Below are 24,731 nucleotides of genomic sequence, written 5' to 3'. Positions count from 1 at the left end.
GAGGCTATTGCTCGGCCATTTTTAGAAGGGTGGAAGCGTCACTTTCTCAAGCGATGGACGAATGAGATGGGTGGGCCGAGGCGATCACGGGCAGATCGTGCGGTCCCAAATGGGTCCCATCTTGCTAACATATGCCATGTGCAACAGATTGAACAGTCACAAGCTATCTTCCTTGTCCGTTTTCCAAAGCCCAAGAGCTTATATGGTTTTGATCATATGGGCCCCACAGAGAGGTTGAACGGCTTAGATGGCTCGGAAAGTGGCCATGGTGGGCCACTTTGAGGTTTGAAGACCGTCCGTTTGAATTTTTAAAATGGTGGGAGAGAAGCCATTTCTCTTACTTCGAATATGGCTTGGTCAAAGGTCATTTGACCAAGCCCAAAGTCCTAGTGTAAGCTGTGTGCACATGCATGGGGTGCACATGCACTCCGTGAGAGGGCCCATCGTGATGGTTGTGACAAATTCATTCCGTCTGTTTTTCTTTTAACCCATAAATAGGGGTCCTTGTCCATTTTGGTGCGAGGCCGAGGCCGAGGCCCAGGTGGGCCGTTACCCACTTCTTTGGGCTATTATCGGTCCATATGACATGATTTGTTGATCGGGTGGGCCCGATACTAGTTTTTAATGGTTAATATATGGTACTGGTCATGATGAAGGCTTGGTTTGTCACTAATACTTCAAGTGTTGGCAACAAGTGTGTTGTACCGGTATCAATCGACATAATAACTTTAATTTAGAGTGTTCGGATACCCTCACCTTCTTGACTGTTGTAGGGTGCGTTTTGGCTCCTAGAGACCCTGATGGATGGCCTTAATGTTAGCTGGAAGTCCCACCCTGTACGTGTCAAAATTTTAAGTCTTCTAGTATTTTAGGCTTGCTTGATGCAGGTTTTAAGACAGGGTAATACTCGTATACCAGAGGTACGTGGTGTTACAACTTATCCAAAGCAAAAACTACTACTAGTAACTCCTTTTCAGTTGTTGAGTAGTTCACTTGGACCAAGTTTAGAGTTCTACTCACATAGTGAATAATGTAGGGCTATTTATCTTTCCTTTGGCCCAAAAACAACCCTTATGGCATAATCACTTGCATCACAGATTAGTTCAAAAGGAAGTGTCCAATCTAGTGGACGGATGATAGGTGTAGTGGTAAGGGATGATTTAATTTTATTAAAGGCATTTGCACACTCATCTATCTACTTAAATGGGACATTCTTTTGAAGAAGATTAGTCAAGGGTCTAGTAATGGCACTAAAGTCTTTGATGAATCTTCTATAGAAACCGGCATGCCCTATAAGTGATCTAATATCTATAACAGTTCGGGAAATGGTAGATTAGCAATAATGTCGAGTTTTGATCAATCTACCTCGATTCCATTTTTGGAGATAACATGAACCAAAAAAATTCCCTTTTAAACCATGAAATGACACTTCTCCCAATTTAAGATAAGGTGCTTCTCTTTATACCAAGATATGACAAGAAATAAATTGTTGAGGTGTCACGCCCCAAATTCGAAAACTAGGCTCATAAAATTCCTGATCACCGAATCCGGTGCCGAAAGCCTCCTTAGTATCCCATTCTCGGTTCCCAGCGCATATACGCCAGATGTCGATCCTGGGATCCTACAAGGAGGATTTTCAACAAGAATTTATCTCATAAGAAGCATAACCACAAGTTACCCAAATCACAAGAACAACATCACCATCACATATCCACTACTATAAACATTTGAATACAATGTTGAAAGGGAAATACATATATCAAAAATAAAAGCTCCAGAAGATAACTGCACGCTTCATGCTCTACACTACTGTAACCTAACACCACCTACATGCATCTATCGTGCATAAGCGTATAAAAAGCTTAGAGGGTGGTGTAAGTGTGTGAGCAGTTTATGCATGCTTAGAATGTAATATTAGAGTAAACGGAAATACTGGTAAGTCCACGAACCATTCAATATCAGAGTAAGCAGAAATGCTGATAAATCCATAAAAATATCATCAACCTCATCCATGATATGCAATGAAAAGACATACTGGTACCAAGAGGGTTTAGGAATTTTCACCCATGGCCATCTATGGTAGCCCGATGCTAATAACATATTTTCAGTGTTTCATCTGGCCATCCACGATATGCCTGTGGAGGCTACGGCCTTGATGTCGCTAGGGCGTACAGTAATCACAAAACACAATGCAAGATGCATGAGTCACACAGTCCAATCATGCATCAATCCTGCACATACCATGAGCTCATGCGGGATAACTCCGCCTATCAGGGAGTCTCATAAACCATTTGTACTATGGTATATGTAATGGTCAATCATATCTCATAATAGACATGCAGATGATGCGTATGGGTATGTATCATGATGCTATGCTATCACATACTCATAATCGGTATCAATAACCAGCATCAACAATCAGCCTCGATATTGTGGACATTTAATCAATATTGTCCCCAATGAATGGCCTACATAGATCCTAACATATAGTAGACCCATGGCCTCACACAAGGGCTTAATATACAACACCATGGGTGTCACTCAAAAGCTTAGTACACATCATGATGAGCCTCTCACATGGGCCTAATATACATCATAATGGGCTCTATCGCCTAGCCCTCAAATGCACCACAATTGGCCTCATCACATAGGCCTTATATACATCATATTGGGCCTTAAACACGGGCTGAATACACATCACAATGAGTCTCAAATACGAGCTGCATATATATCACATTAGGCCTCGACAATCGGCCTCGACAATCGAAATTGGCCTCGATAATCGGCCTCGATGATCAGCTTAACAATCAGAATCGGCCTTGATAATCAGCTTATACAATCGGCCTCAATAATCGAAATCGGCCTCGACAATCGGAATCGGCCTCGACAATCAGAATCGGCCTTGACAATCGGAATCGGCCTCGATAATCGACCTCGACAATCAGAATCGGCCTAGACAATCAGCCTCGACAATCAGAATCAGCCTCGACAATCAGAATCAGCCTCGACAATTGGTCTCGACAATCAGAATCGGCATTGACAATTGGAATCGACCTCGACAATCAGAATCGGCCTCGACAATCAGCCTCGACAATCGGAATCAGCCTCGACAGTCAGAATCGACCTCGACAATCGGCCTCGATAGTCAGAATCGGCCTTAATAATCAGCCTCAACAATTACAATCAGCCTCGACAATCAGAATCGCCCTTGATAATCGGCCTTGACAATCAGAATCGGTCTCGACAATTGGCCTCGTCACAAGGTGGGGTCTATAGATGGACGGTCGATGATGGATGAAGCAATATCAATGAGGACAAATAATTTGGGTCAACCCACCAAAGAATGATGAGAATGGGTCTAACCAGGCTTAAGGGAAGGTCACAATGTGGACATTTAACCAACACTGCCCATCAATGTAGACATTCAACCAACATTGCCACTAAGGAATGGCCCACATAGGGCCAAACGTATAGTGGACCCCTGACCTCACACAAGGACCTAATACACATCACAATGGTTTATATCCAAGGGCCTCTCATACATCAGGTGGGCCGCATCATATGGGCCACATATACATCACATCAAAATCATTAGGTCTCGCCATATGGGCTGAAAATACATCACAATGGGCCTTACCAAATGGGCCACAAATATATCACAATGGGCCACATACCTAGGCCTTAAATACATCGCAATGGGCCATATCTCATGGGCCTAATACACATCACAATGGGCCGCATGACATGGGCTTCTTATACAACACTTCGGGCCTCATCATATGGGCCATATATACATCACATTAGGCTTCACCCAATGGGCCTCATATTTATCAAATAGAACGTAATATATGGGCCATCATATACATCAAATGGGTTGCATCTCATGGTACTCATACACATCACAATGGGCCCCATTACTCGAGCATAACATACATCACAATGGGCCCCATTACTCGGGCCTAACATACATCACAATGGGCCCCATTACTCGGGCCACAACAGGCCCCACATACGACCATGAAGGGCTTCACGTACGGCCACAATGGCCTCACATACATCAAGTGGGTCCTGCACATAGTAGGTGGGCCTGCATGAGTCAAATGGACCCCACCAGATGGACAGCATGGATATACAAAGCATACATCATAGTGGGTTGCCTGCCCTGGATGGCGTGGATAAAATACATCATGGTAGACCGAGCCCATGAATGGCGTGCATACAAAACATACCTCAGGTGGGTCCCATCCCAGCTGGATGGTGCCGATAAATTACATACACCACAGTAGGGCCCACTGTCCTATGGACGGTGTAGATAAAACACATGCATCATTGTGGGACCCACGAAACTTGCTGATGAATACAGCAACTGGAAGGGCTACTGGCCCACCGTCCAGATGATGGACGGCTAGGATATAACATATACATCATGAGGGACCCACGTATCTTGCTGATGTCATGGGCAGTGGCCATCTAACAGATGGACAGCCTAGATATAGAATATATGCATGAGGTGGGTCCACAGGTGTCGGACCCATCATCACTAGCTATATAGGATATATATATTATATTATATATATACCAACTCCTGCCTAGTATGTGTGTGCGTGTGTGTGTGTGTATACCAGCTCCAGCGTCTAGGCCCTAGGCCTTAGACGGCCTGGATACGAGACACACATCAAGGTGGGGTCCGCACGTCCCACCTGATAGACGGCTGGATGAACTACGTACATCAAAGGTGGGTCCCTCTGTAAATGGATAGTGTGGATAAACATAGACCCATAGAACTTCTGTAATCCCAAGCGAATTTTAATGGTAGACGTTCAACTCACCACTGTTTTCTGTAGTGTGGACCACCTGAGCTCCGTGTACGGCTGAATTTTGGGGTGCCCCATTATTTAAAGGGGACCCATCAAATGCACGGTATTGATGTTCAACATACATCATGGTGGGGCCTGTGGCTGGGACCCATGCCCCTGCTCTTACAATAAGCAGCAGCAACGTCTACTATATTATTATTATTATTATTATTATTATTTTGTTTTCTTGTAGTCTTTCATAAGTGGGGCCCACATCAGGAGGATCCAACCCATCCATTGGATTCTATAGCTCATGACAGACCAAACAAGCCCATTTTTCAATGTGTTTTGGTGTGTAACAACATCAAAGTGGGCCCTAATAGATTTTAACAGTCAATAACATTGTTCTCTATGATATGGCCTGCCAGGTAATCGAATTAGCTTCATTTTTTGACTCAACGCCTAAAATGAGTTGGGAGATGGGATGGACGGCATGGATCAGATCCATACATCAAGGTGGGACCTGCATGAGCAACCCACTAGAAATTTTAAATAAAGCTGATATTTTTATTTATCCCAACCAGCGTCTAGACCCTATTGGACATCTAGACAGCAGACATCCAACAGGTTCTGGCCCTAGCCCATCTGGCCATGATGGGTCCACCTAATATTTGTGTTTTCCCATCATCTAGACCCTCCAAAGGGGCAGTAAGGTGACAGCAACGTGGGCCCCGGTTGGGTCCACTTGGTGCTCAATATGGGTGAAATACATACATCATAAGTGGGCAATAAAATTAGGGAGAGAGAGAGAGCGAATGATGGAGGGACCCCGATACTATGAGCCCTCCCTTCTATGAATTACAACATACATCAAGTGGGTCCCATTACATGTGGGCCCACCAAATCAAAATCAGCGGTGGAGGTTCCTTCTCCACCAAAATAGAAGGTCTAGATGACCCCTTTCAACTAGGAAAGTAAACATTATGATGGGGTCCATGGAGAATGGCCCCATCATGGAATGATCACGTGAATCATGGTCGGCCATCGGGCACATCTAGGGTCCAAAGTGATTTCTACCATCAATTAGTAGGCCTCATTTGGCCCATCATCAAAACATGAAATCTAGGCCTATAAAATACCCACCTTTGATCTCCTCTTCCTTCTTCTGTCAATCCGATCTAGAGCTCTAAGGGGTGCAATTTAACGGTCGAGATGGACTTTGGACAGTGGAGATGGGAGGTAGGAAGGTGGGCCACACTAGCTCTCTCATGGGAAGCTTGGACGTCCACCTCTCATGGGGTTGCTTGAAAAATGGAGAGAGAGAATGAGAGAGAGAGAGGGAGATGATGGGAGAGAAGTGATGGGAGAGAGGGATGGTGAGTGATGGATGAGTGTACTTTGTTGTAAGAGAAATTTAACTTTGGAGAGGGTGGTTGTACTTGGGGATAGGTGTGAGTGATGAGAGTGATGTGTACTTGATTGATGGGATTGATGTGATATTTTCTAAGGATTGCAATGTGCGGCATTTTTCCTCAAACTGAACGTGAGGCCACATCTCCTGGCCCAGGTATTGCCTCAGTGTGCGAGATGTGGTGTTGGAATCGTGGCGACGGCGAGGTCGCAAGGGTACAAGTTTCAAGTCAAGCTGACTCTGATATACGGGACACAACTCAGGATCGTGCGCAAATGCCGATAACAGATCGCAAGTCGCTGGAATTCGACCGTGAGGACCTGGGAATCTACGGAACGGTACGGGCTAGGATACAGGCCTCACATGAGGCATTTCTCAAAACTACTTTCAAATACAAAGAATTCATCCATGAAAACCTCAAGAAACTTCCCAACCATATTTGAAAAAATACTTATCATACACCGTTAGAAAGTTGTTGGGTCATTACATAATCCAAATGACATCTGTTTGAAAGCAAATATGCTAAATGGACAAGTGAACACAGTTTTCTTTTAGTCTTCCAAGGCTATCTCTATTTGGTTATATCCGGAATATCCATCAAGGAAGCTATAAAAGGAGTGACTTGCTACCCTCTCTAAAACTTGATCAATGAATGGTAGAGGGAAATGGTCCTTCCTTGTGACCGTATTCAATTTTCTATAGTTAATGCAAACATGTCAATCTGTCGTGACACGTGTTGGTATGAGTTCATTATTAAAATTTTGCACATTAGTTATTTCGAATTTCTTTGGAACTACTTAGGTTAGACTCACCCAAACACTATCGGATATTGGGTAGATGATTCCCACATCCAACAATTTGATCACCTTATTTTTTATAACTTCCATTATGTTTGGATTGAGACGCCTTTGAGGTTGTCTAATTGGTTTGTCATCCTCATCGAGGTGGATCCGATGGGTGCATATGGAAGGGCTTATACCCTTCCTGTCAAAAATGGTCCAGCCCAAGGCTCCTTTGTTCCCTTAGAACATTCAACAATTTAATCTCTTAATCCTTGTCTAAAAATGAAGAGATCACCATAAGATAAGTTTCATTTTCACCCAAGTATACATACCTAAGCTCATTTGGTAGTGGTTTCAGATCAAGCTTTGGAGCATTGGTTAGTGATGGCAGAGGTTACAAGTCCTTGATAGACATGATTTGAGTGTGCGGTCTCCATCGGTACATACCAATGTCCTGGGTGGTAGTGCTCTGATTATCATCACAAATTTTAGCAAGCACTTTTTCTAAATCAAAATTTTCCAAGTCCCCAAAAACTTCAACCAATTCCTTAGGTAAGCTAGGTTCCAATTCCTCTTCCTCTATCAAGCAATCCATAAAATTCAGCTCATGAATCTCATTATTGTATTTGGGCTACTTACATAGATCGAAAATATTGAGCTCTGAAGTCATGTTACCAAAAGACAACTTCATCATTTCATTCCTATAATTGATGATTGCATTTGAAGTTGCTAGGAATGGGCGATCTACAATAATATAAACTTGAGCGCTAACATTTACACATGGTTCAGTGTCTAGTACAATAAAATCTATGGCGAAGTAGAATTTCTCTACTTGGACTAACACGTCCTCTATAATTCCCCTTCGCACCTTAATGGAGCATGTAAGGCCTATATCCTAGACCGTACCGTTCCTTAGACTCCCACGATCCTCTCGACGAATTTCGACAACTTGCGACCTATAGTCAGCATTTGTACGTGACCCTAAGTTGTATCCCATTGATCTAAGTCGACTCGACCTGAAACTTGTATCCTAGCTACCGCGCCGTCGCTACGGTTCCAATGCCGCGTTTTGCAAATCTTGGGAAGAGAATCTCTACATTCTATCAAATCAATCACATCAATCAATCAAGTACAACACTCATCCCTCTCTTACCAACAAGGCATGGCAACCCATACCTCTCTCATCCAAAGTCAACTCTCTCTCTCTTCACCCATCCCTTCCATACACCCATCACCATCCCTCTCTCCCATCCATCACACACACTCTCTTTCATTTCTCTATTCACTCCCAAGCAACCTAAGGGTGTGGATGTCCAAGCTAAGGAGAGAAAAGTGAGGAGCCTAGTGAGGCCCACTTCTTACCACCCAATCTCCCATCTTAGCCATCCAACCTTCATCAACTTCCATCAAAGGGAAAGCTACGGAATTTAGGAGTCCAATGAGAGAAGGAGCAAAATCGGTGAGTGTTTTATAGGCTTAGATTTGTGTTTTAATAATGGACAAGTGGGGCCTACCGATTGATGGTATGGATCTTATTTGGGACCACTTTGATGTATGTTTTGTAACCTAGGAGGGCTCATAGTGGCGAAGCCCTCCATCACACATTCTCTCTCTCTCTCTACTTTTCTTTTGATGATGATTATGTTATGTGGAGTGGGACCCACCATGCTGTACGTACAAAATCCACACTGTCTAAGCCATGAGGCCGCGTGATGTATGTATTTTACCCACGCTGGTCATCAGCCATGGGGCCTGCCTTGATAGCATGTGGTGTCCACACGTGTGGACCCACCGAATCTGCACCGTCCATCTGTTGGGCTGCTGGGCTTATAGCTATTACAACTGACGTCAGTAAGCTCTGTGGGTTGACTGATGTATGTGTTTTATACACACCGTCCATCTATGTTATGTGAACGCCACCTCCAATCATGTATTTCACATGTGGGGTGGCCACGTGTACGTGGACCCCACCTGAAGCATGCGTCCATCCATGTTGTCTAGCGTCCAAGTAGGGACGATGGAGCCCACATTATGTATGTATTTCATATCCACACCGTCCATCATCCAGTCCCTGGATGGTGGAACCCGTATGTAATAGGTGTTGTATTCACACCATCCATCCATTTTCCTTGACGTGGGACCCCACCTATATGTATGTTATATCTCCACTGTCCATCCAATTTCTCAGCTCATTTTAGGTGTTTAACTAAAAAATGAAGCCAAACTGAGTCTCTAGTGGCTACATCATAGAAAATGGTAGTTTTGGGGATATAAACTGTCACAACCCGCTGTGATGTTTTTATACACTGAAATACATCGAATATTGGGCTCATTATATCTGTCACGAGCCCAAGAACCCAGTAGATGGAGTAGATCGTTATGATGTGGGCCCCACCTATGAAAAACCATGGAAAAAAAACATACGTGCCAAATGTTATTGCTGTCAGCGTCCAGAGGATGTTGCAGTAAGCAGCATCTAGCTGCTTGGAATGGATTGGTCCGTGGGACCCAACAGTAGGCCCCACAATGATGTATGTCAAACATTTACACCCTGCATTCGATGGGTCCCTTTTAGAAATTGGGATACACTAGAAATCAACCGCATACAGGACTCAGGTGGCCCACACCATCTAAAATCATGTGAAGACATGATAAATCATATATATACACTTGTTGGGGCCCACTTGAAATTTGGATGCTTCTGAAACTCTATCTGACCCCTTAAGCAAGTGGGACACACTAAATGGATGGGCTGGATTTGTGAACCACAGCTTGGTGGGCCCAACTAATGATTGTGAATGTTTTAATGGAGGCTAAACCTCTCAACTGTGTGCCTGGTGTGGCCCACACAAGCCACAAATTGACTTGATTTTAAGTCTCAGGCCCCACCATGATGTGTACATTATAGCCACACTATTTAGCTATTTTTTTTAGAGTCATGGGCCCCATTGCATTGTACGACACACCATGTTGTACGTGTTCCATCTATGCCTCCACTTATGCGGCCCACCTTGATGTGTGTATAGCAGGCACATTGTCCATCTGATGAGGCCCATTTGAAATGTGCAGGGCCCACCTCGATGTGTTGTATTTAAGGCCCAGATATAAGGCTGATTGTGATGTGTTGGAGGCCCATGGCTTATAGCCCATTGTGATGTATTCGAGGCCCAAGAGACGTGGCCCATTATGATGTATTCAAGGCCCATGGGACGTGGCCCATTATAATGTATTTGAGGCCCAGGTGGTATGGCCCGATGTGATATATATTGGCTCATATGTTGAGGCCCAATATGATGTATTTGCAGCCCATTTGTTGAGACTCGTTTGATGTATTTGAGGCCCATGGATGAGGCCCAATGTGATGTATTTGAGGCCTATAGGATGTGGCCGATTGGGATGTATTCAAAGCCCATAGGATGTGGTCCATTTTGATGTATATGTGGCCCTTGTGTGAGGCCCAATGTGATGTATTCAAGGCCCTTATATGAGGCCCAATTGTGATGAGTGATTCCACCATGATGTGTATTGTATTCAGGCCCATCTTATAGGCCCACCTCGAGGTATATGATGTGCATGTGGCCCATCTATTTTGCTGGATTATGGGCCACCCCATGAGGCTTAATGTAATGTATTTATGGCCCATTAGTGAGGCCTAAAGCGATATATTTATGGCCCTTGAGTGAGGCCCATTATGATGCATATTAGGGCCATGAGATGTGGCCCATTGTGATGTGTATTAGGCACATGAGATGTGGCCTATTGTGATGTGTATTAGGCACATGTTATGTGGCCCATTGTAATTTATTTGAGGCCCAAGTATAAGGCCCAATGTGATCTATATGAAGCCCATGAGTGAGGCTCAATACGATGTATATAAAGCCCTTGTGTGAGGCCCAAGGTGATGTATATGAGGCCCATTGTGATATGTGATTTCACCAAGATGTATATAATGATGTTTATGATGCCCATCCATGCTCTTAGTTGATATTAAATGGGTCATGCTTTAGGAGCAATGATGGTTTAATGTCCACATTGTAAGAGCAATGATGGTTAAATGTCTACAGGGTAACCCTCCCTAGGGCCCGTTGTTAGGCCCATCCTCATCTCCCCTTAATGGGTTAACCCAAACCGTTGGGTCCCCATTGATGATGATATTATCCATCTTTCCCTTGATTAGGCTATCCCAAACCATTGGACTCGCATTTGATAATGATGCTTTCCATCATATCCTGTAGGACCACCCAAGCCTTGGATCCCATCTTATGTTCATACCGAGCCTTCCATAGGGAATGTGGCCCACTTAGATGCATGTCTTTGTCCAAGCTTAATTACTCAAACCCAAGGCCCACTTAGATGATGAGCAGGAACGTTTGTAGCGTAGTCCTGGATGTGTGGATCCTACCAAGGGCCGCCTTATATTCTTATCAGGCCATCATAGGAAATTCCAATTGTCATGATAAAGGAAGTGAGGAGGCACAATTGTCATATACCCACTTGACTCGCCCCACGAGACATATCTTATCCTTTTATCCAGTTGTTAGGACCTTAGTGTCACGTATGTATCGGCACACCGTCCATTTACTTCTTTGGGACAAGTGTGAGGCCTATCCTTGACGTTAGTACACCATTACCTCTTGCCATGTATAAGAGAATATGTGGTACCAGATTTAGTATATCCTCTACATAGAGCCTATCTCGATGTATGGGCAAGATCTATCAACCTTCCAGTGGAACCCGCCTTGGAACAATGATATATCAGTACCTTAAAAGGCTAACGTAGGACATGCCGCATGGACTCCTATAGTTATAGAAGAAGCATGTCGATTAGTTCATAATCTTGGTTTGTGACATACCGATGAAAGCCGATCGTGGTTTATTATTGTCTTCCTTATTTGATAATCATGTTAAGTGTACTTAGTCTAGTAGGACACACTGAGAACATGTATAGTATTACATCATGATACATACCCATACGCATCATCCGCATGCTTGTTATGTGGAGTGAATGAGCATAGCATGTGTCATTGGGCTGATTGTTTATGGGACTCTAACGTTCAGACTGAGTGGATACATGAGCGTCCAAGTGCCAAATACCAGTAGGCCACATCTCCCACTATGTCGTTGTCAGTTGGAAGAGGGTGTGGCGTTACCCACCTAAGGGAGTAGGCATAGCTAGGTTGAGTTTGACCAGCTCATAAATAGGTCTGCTATCAATGTGCTGGGTAGATATTAGTTGACTACTGGTCAAGCGAATAGTGATGTCTTTTTCACTTACCCAGTTGTGCGCTTAATGGGGCGGCAGGTGGTGCTGAGTGTACTAGACCTCGGTGATGATCCCAGAGATGTACAGTACTGATATGTGAATTTATTGAGCAGGAGTTGGATACTCAACATTTTACTCATTCATTCATTCATTCACTATCCATTCAGGTTGGTGGTGCACAACTAATTGTTATGTGTACATTTGCAAAGTCCCAGGATTTGGTTGGGGTGCGCGACCAACCTGAGATCAGAGGTCTACCACATTGAGTCTAGTTATCCAAATTTAGGTATGGGACTGGTTTGGATAGAAGTCCCTTGTGATGGACCCCATAACCTGCGATATGACATACTATCATCCCGACTCCACACTCCAACTTGGTCATTTCATTCGCAATGCATATTGCATTACATCCGTGGCATATGATATTTTGGGTTACTATGTTTCTGCATTTATATGGCCTAGATAATCTCGATGATATTCGTGGACTCGTCATGATTTGCATATTGCATTGCATCCTCGGTATATGATATTTGGCTTACTATGTCTCCGTATTGTATAGCTGATCTATATTGCTTCCTCAGTATATGATATTGGCTTATTATGTTTTTGCATCGCTTAGCCTAGATAAGGCTGATGGTATTTATTGACTTACCGGCTTGTTTTCGCATTACTCTGATATTGCATACTTGGCACTTACCTTGTGCACACACTTACACCACCCTTTAAGCTTTCTATAAGCTAATGCATGATAGATGCATGCAAGTGGCGTTAGGCCGTAGCAGCGTTGAGCTTGGAGCATGCAACTGTCTTCTAGAGTTTTGATTATTAATATATGTATTTCCCTTTCAGCATTGTATTCAACTGTTTATATTAGTGGATATGTGATAATGATGTTGCCTTTATGATTTGAGTAAACTTGTAGTTATGCTTCTTACGAGATAAATGTACATTGGAAAATCCTCCTTATAGGATCACAGGATCGGAATTTGGCGTATGGGCGCTGGGAGCCGAGAATGGGGTACTATGGAGGTTGTCGGCACTGAATTCAGAGATCGAGAATTCTATGAGCTCAATTTTTGAGTTTGGGTTATGACGCAGCGGTCAGCGAGTTAGAGTGTAATTGTGGTTGGTTTAAGCTCTCCTAACCCCATTTGTTGGTAAACCAAATAAGGTACTAGATTGACACTTGCACCCAAATTTAAGTAAAGCATGCTCAATTTCAAAATTCCCAATAATACAGGGAATTGTGGGACTTCCCGGGTCATTGTATTTGGGTACGACCCTTTTTTGAATTATAATGCTTACTTTCTTAGTGAGGAAGGCCTTCTTATGTACGTTTAATTTCCTCTTCACAATGCACAAGTCCTTGAGATATTTAGCATATGATGGAATTTGTTTAATCGCATCAAGTAGAGGAATATTAGCAGTCACCTTTTGGAGCACATCCAACACTTCTTGATATTTCATGGGAACAGTTGGGTTTCGAAGTCTAGATAGGAACGAAACTGGAGGCTTGTAACGCCGTATCCTAGTTCGTACCGTTCCAAAGACTTTCACGTCCTTCTTGTCGAATTTTGACAATCCACGACCGTTGATCGACGTTTCTGCAAGACCTTAAGTCGTACCTCATAGATTTGAGTTGGCTCAATCCGAAACTTGTACCGTCACGACCGCGCCATCACCGTGGTTTCAACACCGCGACTTGCGCACCGATCCGATACCCAAGACAAGAGATGTGAGCATGCATTCATTTTGAGGAAAAACACCGCATGTTACGAATTTCGAGAGAATCTCTGCAACATGTCCCATCAATCATTCAATCAATCAATGTTAAGTACAAGTCAAGTACACCCCATACCCCAAGTACAACAACTCATCCCTTCGCATTCCCAAAGTCAACTCTCTCTCTCTCTCTCCACCCATCCCCTTCTTACAACCCCATCACTCCACCCATCACCCATCACACATCATTGCATCCCTTTTCACCCATCACTTCCCTCTCTCTCTCTCTCTCTTTCCCTCTCTTCACTCCCAAGCAACCCAAAAACATCCCACGTCCATGCGTCCCCAAGCTCTCTCAAAACAGCAAGTGTGGCCCACCCTCTCATCTCTCATCCCCACCATCAAAACTCTATCATCTACCATCAAAAGTTGAGCATAGGAGCTAAGGAGATTAAGGAAGCAAGAAGGAGGCCAATAGGTGGGTGATCTAACCGTCAATTTTGTTATTTAAGGGCCCACATATGGTGGGACCCATCTTGATGTATGCTTTATATTTAGGGAGGGCCCATAGTGGCGGGGTCCCTCCCCTTCTCATCGATCTCTTTCTCTCTCTCTCTCTCTCTCTCTCTCTCTCTCTCTCTCTTTCCTTCTCTCACTCTCTTGTGATGGGAGTGGTCCACTAGATCCACACCGATCGTGGACCCACCATGATGAATGTATTTTATTGACGTCGTCCATTTATTTTATTCAGGTCATCTAGTAGGCCTGGATGATAAGAAAACACAAATATTAGGTTGATCCAAATTAGGTGGGCCATGTCCATGTGGGACCCACCTTGATTTTATATTCAAGCCATTCATCCAGCGTCCCTGGATGCTGGACGTGGATTCAGTGAACGTGAACTGACAGTGGGATGTCCAAACAAGTAATAAAAAAAATATTTATTTATTTAAGGTTGGGTGGGCCACTCATGCAGGCCCCACCTTGATGTATGGGGTTGATCCACGTCGTCTATCCCATTCCCCAACTCATTTTAGGCCTTGAGCCAAAAAATAAAGCTAATCTGACTTTCTGGCGGGCCATAATATAGAAAATAGTATTTTTACCGTTGAAATACACCCTGATGTTTCTGTGCACCAAAATACCTTGAATATTGGGCTTGATGGCTCTATCTTGAGCCGTAGAAGCCAATGGGTGGGTTGGATTCTCCAGATACGGGCCCCGCCTAGGAAAAATCACGGAATCTCATGTTTTCAATATATATATATGTAAAGGCAGCAAGCACTGCTGCTACTGTAGCAACGTCCTGCTGCGTGGGCGCTGGAGGCAGGGGGTCCCGACCATAGGCCCCACCGTGATGTGTGAGATCATCCACACCGTGCATTTGGATGGAAGTCAGGTGGGGCGCCCAAAAATACCTTGGTAAGGTCACACATACCTTGAAGAGGTCACACATCCAATCTATTGGTAAGGTCTTCAAGGTCATCCCCACTTCCATCCAATCCACATACCTTGGTAAGATCCTCTTCAATTCGGGTCTGTGTGACCATACCAATAGATTGGATGGAAGTTAACATTATGGTGGGCCCCATGTGGGACCACACCTTGATGTATATGGTCCACACCGTCCAGATGGCTGGACGGTGGGCCGTACCATGATGTATGTGTTCACTCCACCGTCCAGATAGCTGGACGGTGGGCCTTGCTATGATGTATATGTGGTATCCACACCTTCCATCAGTGTGGACCCCACCATGGGGTATGTACTTTATCTATGCCGTCCATCCCTATGGGACCCACCATGAAGCATGTGCTGCATCCAAACCATCCAATCACTTGGCAAGCTCGTCTTAAGGCTTAAGGCTAAAATTGAGACAGATCTAGGATCAGGTGGACCACATTACCGAATATAGTGGGATTTGAACATCTATCATTGAAACCTAATTGGGCTACAGAAGTTCTGGATCAATAGGGAATATATTTTCTCTCTTAATCTAAGTCTTTAAGACCTTATGATTAGATTAGGTGGAAAATAAACTTGACAGTGGGCCCTGTGATTTGTTTAACAGTGAGAATTATTATCTACTATTTATGATATGGTCCAAATGATCCTTCAATGTGCTCTCTTTGGGTATGTATGAGGCCCACCTTGATATATATAAAGGCCCATTTGAGGAGACCCATCTTGATATACCTGTGGCCCGTTGTTGAGGCCCACCTTGATGTGTACAAGGCCCATTGTGATGTATTCAAGGCCTATGGCAAGGCCCATTGTGATGTATTCAAGGCCTATAGGCAAGGCCCATTGTGATGTATTCAAGGCCCATAGTGATGTATTCAAGGCCTATAGGCAAGGCTCATTGTGATGTATTCAAGGCCTATAGACAAGGCCCATTGTGATGTATTCAAGGCCTATGGGCAAGGCCCATTATGATGTATTCAAGGCCTAGGACAAGGCCCATTTTAATATATTCGTGGCCTATGAGCAAGGCCCATTGTGACGTGAATTGGGCCTGTGATCCGTGGGCCATTTGATGTATTCGAGACCCAGATTCGTGGCCCATTCGATGCATACGAGACCCATGTGTAGGGCCCACATGTTATGTATTTGAGGCCCATGAGCAGGGCCCACCTATTGTGTGTATGAGGTCCATTGGTGTGACCTGTTCATGCGACTCACTTGGTGTAAATGAGGCCCATATGATGCGGCTCGACTTGATGTACATGAGGCCCGATGTGACGTATTAGGCCCATGTCATGCAGCCCATTGCGCATGCCCATTGCGATGTATATTAGGCCTCTGTGTGACTCCATGGGCCCACTATATGTTTGGCCCTATGTAGGCCACTCCTTGGGAGCAATGTTGGTTAGATGTCCACATTGATGGGCAATGATGGTTGGATGTCCACATTGTGACCTTCCCTTAGGCCTTGTTAGGCCCATTCTCATCATTCTCTTATGGGTTAACCCAAATAAGTGGGCCCCATTTACCGTAAATGGATGACTCCGTGCTATCGGATTTGATATAACCATGGCCGAGTGTCAATCTTCATACTATGGTTGATCGGTTGATCATATATGGACCTTGCCTTATTTATATGTGATTATCGGTGCTGATTATCGATCGATTTCGATTGTCGTGGTCGATTGACCGATTAGCATCGAATTGTCAAGGCTAAGATCGAGGCCAATTCCGAATTGTCGAGGCCAATCATATAGGCCAATTCTGATTGTCGAGGCCGAGTATTAAGGCCGATTCCGATTGTCGAGGTCGAATATTAGGGCCAATTCCGATTGTCGAGGTCGAATATTGGGGCCAATTTCGATTGTCGAGGTCGAATATTGGGGCCAATTTCAATTGTCGTGGTCGAATATTGGGTCAATTCCGATTGTCGAGGCTGATTGTATAGGCCGATTCTGATTATCGAGGCTAGTTGTCAAGACCTATGTAAAGTATATGCGGCCTGTATTTGAGGCCTATTGTGATGTGTATTCAACCCATGTTTAAGGCCTAATGTGATAAATATGAGGTCTATGTGATGAGGCCCATTGTGATGCATACCAAAAAATAGAGCAAAGCCGATGAATGTGTGGCTGTAACTACAGATTTTAGCTGTGGGTAATTCCAACGGCTAAAATCCATAGAAGAAAATAGCAAGTCCGTAGCCATAACATGGATTTTTAAGGGTGGACATTGAATCACTACTGTTTTCCTGTGGTGTTGTTCACCCAAGATTTATTTCGATCTAATTTTTTGGTATCAATCTTAAAAAATTGTTTACTAATGGATTTACAGTGTGGATTAAATACAAACATCATGGTGGGGCCCATAGAGCCCTAAAAGATCCAAAGTTGAGGCTACCGTTTTCATTTGTACGGTAAAGGCATGTTAGATTTGCATTTTATGTTAAATAGTGGAAACTCATCCATAGAAATTATGGGTTTGATATATGTCTATACAGACCATCCAAATAATGGGTCTTGTTGTAAATGATTTATATTTCTAATTATCTTATGGAATATTATCTTAACAATCCACTAAATGGACCCTTAATTGTATGGCTGTGAATATAGTTTATTATATAAAATATGTAAAACTCACATTTTACGGATTCCAATTCTTATACGATTTTAGAAGAGGATTTTTCATTTTCCCCTCCTTGAGTGCCCATTTCTTCCTCTCCCTTCCCTCTTTCGAGAGGAATTTTCATTTCCCTCTTTCGAACGCCCTTTTCTTCCTCTCCCTTCCCTCTTTCGACCGCCCTTTTTCTTCCTCTCCCTTCCCTCTTTCGAGCTCCATCTTCATCACCCTTGATCGCCCTTTTTCCTAGCGGTGGTGCTATGATTCAGACCGTTCATCCAGAAGCTCGTATATAGATTTCATGCTAAGGTGAGTCATGAAAAGTAATCAGATTTTTTTTCCTTGGTGATGTTCTTGGATTACTTTATTCACATTTATATTTTCTGGCCAAACTTGATCAAACTCGTGAATATGATGTAGCTGGAGGAATTATTAAAAAGAGCTTCTCATAATATCTGTTTATTAGAGATCTTTTTGAAGGCATTCGATTGTATTTAGCTAATAACTGTTGGAATGTCAAATGGTAGTCGGTGTATCATATGGGGATGATAACACTAGACTGTATTCTGTTGAACGAAGGCCATGATTGGTGGCTAGGATCTTCTAATTGCAATGAATTTTACTACATTGATCCATTTGCTGTAAGCTAAGTTTGGATTGTTAAACTGCAGGCCTTGCTTGTACAGTCAGAAAACCTAAGTATGATATGTTCCTATGCTGGGATCCTATAATTTGTTTTTGTATTTTACGCAGACTAGTTGGTATGGCTCATCCATTATACAATTGAGAGATGCAGGGAAAGGTTGTGGGCTAGAGAGAGATGGATTCGGTGATGTTGTTTCGCCTTGTCTCTGATAGCAGCAACAACAACACACAGCCCCAATCAAATCTTGCCACTATAGGGCCTCACTAAAGCTGGTGTTTCCCCTGCATCAAATCCTGTTCCAAAAATCTGGCCGATCCAAAAGTCAAGTGGGCTACACCATGGCTAATCACAACTGCATATTTTAGAGTCTATATTGTTTTTTTTTTTCTATGGAACATGTACAGGTTAAAGAATGGTCCTTGATGGTGTGGAATGCTAGAATAGGATTCATGTAACTGACCCCAATTAGTTAGGATGAGACTTACATGATGATGATAATTCACAAATTATTTGCGAATAAAAACTGACAATATCTTATAACCATTCTACTAATGTACACGATAAAATATCTCCAGGAGTCATCCAGCTAGTTGGCTAACATCCATTATCCAATTGGTGTTAATTTTACAATAGGGCCTACCTTAATGATTGGTTCAGATCTTGTAAGCATACGCCACATGTATGAAAAGTGAGTCACCAAGGGTGGAAGTATATTTCATTTCCCATATCTTGTTATCTATCTTTCACATTATAAACTTTATGTTTGCTAGCCTAGATACACCATCACATGCAGCACAAGGTCCAACCTTGAGAAATTCTCAGTCTAATGTCTCAACTCTTAGTCTAAAATTCTCTTGTATCCTTTGAAAAGAAATTCAAAATTGTTATTTCCTTAGCATGCATATTGAGCATCTAGGCTCAAAATTACAACTGTGTTATTCTCAAGTTGCACTTGAAAGGAATGTAACTGCATCTTGATAGCTACTTGCTCATCATTAATACTTTGAAGCATCATTTGTTTATAGTAGTTTAGGTTAAACTAAATCTTTGCAATTCATTCATTTCAGCATATGAATGTAGCCATATATTTTACATTTCCTAGGTATGCTAAGTAAATGTTTTCAAGTGTCAACCATTTGTTCTTTAAATGTTTATACTTATGATCCTTTGTTAAATGATATTGTTAATTAGTATTTATGCCACCTAGTGGATTAGCAATGTACCTCTACCCCTCATTTAGAAATTTATATTGAACAAGTACATTCATTCGACTGAAAATGCTTGTTCTTTATGGATTCCTATATTGTCCCATTTTGGACAGTTCGGTACTATACCATGTACTTAAGTTGTCATCATTTTCCGTTTACATGTAGTTTGAAATTTGGTAGTATCTCCCTGTATTTTCTCTGGAAATGTGGTTCTTTACTAATTGGTTTCCTCTATCCATGTGTAATGGATTACATGTATTGAATTTTACATATATCTAGAGAAAATGGGGAGGTGCTGTCGAAATTTGGGCTCGCATGTAAACTGTATGGGGACAGTACATAGTATGTTACCAAATGGGATAGAGACAATAGCACATCTAGATAGAGACAAGTATGAACAAAAATTTATTTATATGCACAAAAAGATGAGGAGAGTACAAACTTCTTGACTAGCATAAGAAGATAACATAAATATGTATTATTTTACTCAAGTCCCTTATGACTGGTATTTATTTCATGATTGTTATTCCTTTATCTCAAATAAAGAAATCATCCCTAATTTTCTTCTCTTTTTAACAAAGCGGTCAACTTGATTCAAATATATAATATGGATTTTGACAATGCAATGGATTATGTGGTGCATCAAACGCTTCAATAGATTGTCAAATGCCTCTTTAATTCAAATGAACCATATATCTGTGATGTTTTGAAATAGCTTGAATTGAAAGATGACGCTTATAGATGTTTCAGGAATATAATCCTATTTGTTAGAAGTCCACTTCTCCTGCTGCGGTTAAGAACCTGCTGAATCAGGTATAATTTGTAGAAATCTAACTTGTAACTCCTCAGAACCTGCTCTGCCGTAAGATATTATGGTGCATGACGGTTCCTAGTAGGTTAAGTTGCAAGTTGTTTTATAAAATTGGTTGGATATCTTTATTTTTATAAATGTTGTCAATAGTTAGTTAGATGATGAATTAGGAATAATTGTGTGCCTACGCACAGGTCGTATCCAATGGACTCTAGGGAGTGGATAACTCTACATTACCCAGACCCACAATTTATAGATGGTATGATGAGTTTTGTGAAGTTCATAAAAGAAAATCATCCTAGTAGAGAAACCATTCATTGTCCATGTACCAGATGCAGATGTCTACGTTTACCCTGCCCAATCGATGATGTGGTGATAGATCTGATTAAATATGGATTTAATCTAACATATAGGGTGTGGAACATACATGGTGAGAATGCCTCGCTCAAGTGTACTGAACGTGCATCAACTTCTCACCAATACCCTAGTGTTGTAGACTTAAACAACATTGTCAATGTGGTTGTTAAAGACCTCGGTGGTAATAACCTGGACAAAGTTATTCAAGATGAACCCAATGTAGCCCCCGAAGCTGAAGACGTTGCTGGAGATGCTTCAACCAATGAGTTTGAAGCAAATCTACGAGATCCGATGACTAAGCTATATCCTAGTTGTCACAAATTCACTGTCCTGACCTTTATAGTGTAACTCTTAAATTAAAGGTGAACCATGGATGGAGTGAACAAAGCTTTACGGATCTTCTTCAACTACTCCAGAGTGTCTTGCCATCCGGTAATAAGACTCCAATTAACACCTACCAAGTGAAAAATATCATTGCAAAGTTGGGTGTTGATTACCAGAAGATGCATGCATGTCCAAATGACCGCATGTTATATTGAAGAGAGCATAAGACGAAGATGAGTTATCCAAACTGTGCTGCTTCTAGGTACAAGACAAAAGTTAATTTGAAGTTGAAAAAAGCTCAAGTACCTGTGAAGCTGTTAAGGTATTTTCCATTAACATGAAGGCTACAAAGAATGTACAGTGTGCCATGGGTGGCAAAGGAGATGACCTGGCACTTAACTAGAAAAATGCAGAGTGGAAAGATGGGGCATCCGGTAGACTCCCACACATGGAAGTTTGTTGACAACAAGTATAAGAATTTTTCAGCAGAAACTCTCAATGTTCGATTAGGTCTAGCCACAGATGGGTTTAACCCCTTTGGCACTTTCAGCACGTCATATAGTTCTTGGCCCATTATTTGTGTGACGTATAACCTTCCACCACATTTATGTATGAAACTGCAATTTACTATGCTCACTTTGATCATTGAGGGACCACGACAGCCCAGGAAGGATATTGATGTGTATTTGGAGTCGTTGATTGCTGAGTTACAAGACTTATGGTGGAAGGGGATGATGACAGTCGACGCATACCATGGAAATAGTTTCAACATGCGTGCTATCTTGTTGTGGACAATTCACGACTTTCCCGCATATGGTAATGTTTCTGGTTGTAGGACCAAGGGTAAGTATGGTTATCCTCCATGTGGTCCTCACACAGATTCCTTGCGACTACATCATGGAAAGAAACATGTTTATATGGGTCATAGAAGGTGGTTGCCACTAAACGATGAGGCCAGAAAGGACACAAGCATGGGCACCTTCAATAAGAAGGCGGAGCCCCGACCACAATCGATTCGTCTGACTGGGATTGAGGTCGAAAGCATCACTGCAAAACTAAATGTGCAGCGGGGGAAGATCGGAAAGGGGAAAAATGGCTACAAAAGGAGGACGGGAACAAGCTGATGATGCTGAATCAGCATGCTTCTTGAAGTGATCTGGAGTACTGGAGTACTGGAAGGATATTCCAATACACCATAACCTTGATGTTATACACATTAAGAAGAATGTATGTGAAATTCTTATTGCACTGATGTTAAATACAACTGGAAAAACCAAGGATAACGCCAATGCACGTAGAGACTTGAAGCAGCTAGGAATAAAGAAGCATCTATGGCTAGAAAACACTAATGGCAAGGTGATCCAAAAACGAGGTCCTTTCTTGCTTCGAAAAGAAGAGAAATTTTTTTTCATCGAGACTCTATGTGAGCTTCGTGTTCTAGTCGGTTTTAGTGAAAATTGAAAGAACATCGTAAATGAAGATATTGTGGATTTAAAGGGTATAAAGTCTCATGATTACCACGTGTTGATGTAACATCTGCTTCCAATTTTGATCCAACATGCATTCAAGGATAGTAAGCATATACGCACTATAGTTAGAAGCTTCTGCACCTTTTCCAATGCCTTATGCTTGCGAACCATAGATATTGAAATGTTAATGGCTCTTAAGAAGGGCATGACATGGACATTATGTGAGCTTGAGATTACATGCCCTCCTTCTATTTTTGTTGTGATGATGCATTTGCTTATTCACTTGGCTTATAAGGCTCGCGTATGTGGTCCTATCTACTATCGATGGATGTATCCATTCGAAAGGTATGATATAATTTTAATGTGAATAAACCCACCCAACATCTACAATTATGTTTTTTAATGTGTTGTTAACTCTTTTAGGTTCATGAAGACATTTAAGGCGTACGTCCGCAATAAGACATGACCTAAAGTTTGTATAGCAGAACGATACATTCAAGAGGAGACACTTATATACTGCAACCAATATAGAGGCAAAAATAATACAAGCCTCTTGGAGAAACTGGAAAAGCGTTTTAACGGATCAATTTCACTCATGTCGAAGTTGCAAGATATTGTTGATGACTTCGATGTTGATGAGGTTAGTCCAGTTGGCCCTGGTCAAAGTGTCATTTTAGAAGGTATTGAATACGAATAGGCTCGTACCTGGGTACTGAAGAGTCAACCCAACAATGATACATGGCAAGCGTATGCACTATACTTAGCTTGTATGTATATGTCTTCTTCATTTATTTCAAATATGATTCAACATAATTGTAACAACATTTACGAGAAAAATAATTGTCAATTTTGTTACAACCTTCTTAACTTGCAGGAAATATGCTAATTTCTTAAAGCAACGCACCGTAGTTACCGAGAAGAGGACTAAGGTGGCGAGTGATGAAGAGTTCATACCTTGGTTGAAGAAACAGCTAGACTTGGATGAATCAAGTAATGAAGTCTTCAGAGATATAGTTAGGGGACCAAAGGCTTTTGCAATGCAGTACAATAAATATTGTATCAATGGTTTCCTCTTTGTCACCAAGGATTACGAAGAGAATAAAATGAACCAGAATAGTGGGGTTAATATAGAGAGTATGACCACCTTCCAGTCTAGTGCTAAGGACAAGAATACAGTGGATGAATCTGTACCTTATTATGGGGTCCTCTGCAAAATCATTCAACTGGGGTACCGAGAAGGGTACAAGCCACTCCGACTAAAGTGTGATTGGGTGAAGGTGACACATCAAGCTGTTTCTTTTGAAGTTGAAGGGAATTTGAGATTGGTGAATTTGTCTAATCTTCTCAGTTCAGACCAAGTGGGTGATGAGCCATTTATTCTTGCAAAGCATGCTGTGTAGGTTTTCTATTCTAGAGATCCAAAAAATCCTGATTGGCATGTGGTCTTGGAGGTTCCAAGAAAGATTTTCGTCGAAGATGAGACGAGCCTTTTATTAGAAACACAGGTTGTAACTGATGCTGAAGTAGGAACTAATCTCACTGAAGTAGAGATGGGTGGCGAGTTGTTATTCAATGACAATGAAGATATTTGTGTGGTTGTTGAAAAGAAAAAGAAAAGAAAGCGAGTAGGGAGAAAAAGTTGATTTCTTAGTACTTTTATATATGTAACGAAACAATTTTGATTTAGGACCTTTTTTATTTTCCCATTATTATATTAATGTAATGGAAAATATTTACTATTTTTTTACTTATCTCTTTATTGTACTTAAATTGGAACTCGATGCTGCTAATTTTACATTGTTTTAAAGTAAAGTGAGGTTTTTAGCTATCGGCATTGCTACAATTCAGGTACAACAAATCA

The sequence above is a fragment of the Magnolia sinica genome, chromosome 15, assembly GCF_029962835.1.
Source record: "Magnolia sinica isolate HGM2019 chromosome 15, MsV1, whole genome shotgun sequence".
NCBI lineage: Eukaryota > Viridiplantae > Streptophyta > Magnoliopsida > Magnoliales > Magnoliaceae > Magnolia > Magnolia sinica.
Note: the sequence above shows the minus strand (reverse complement) of the source record.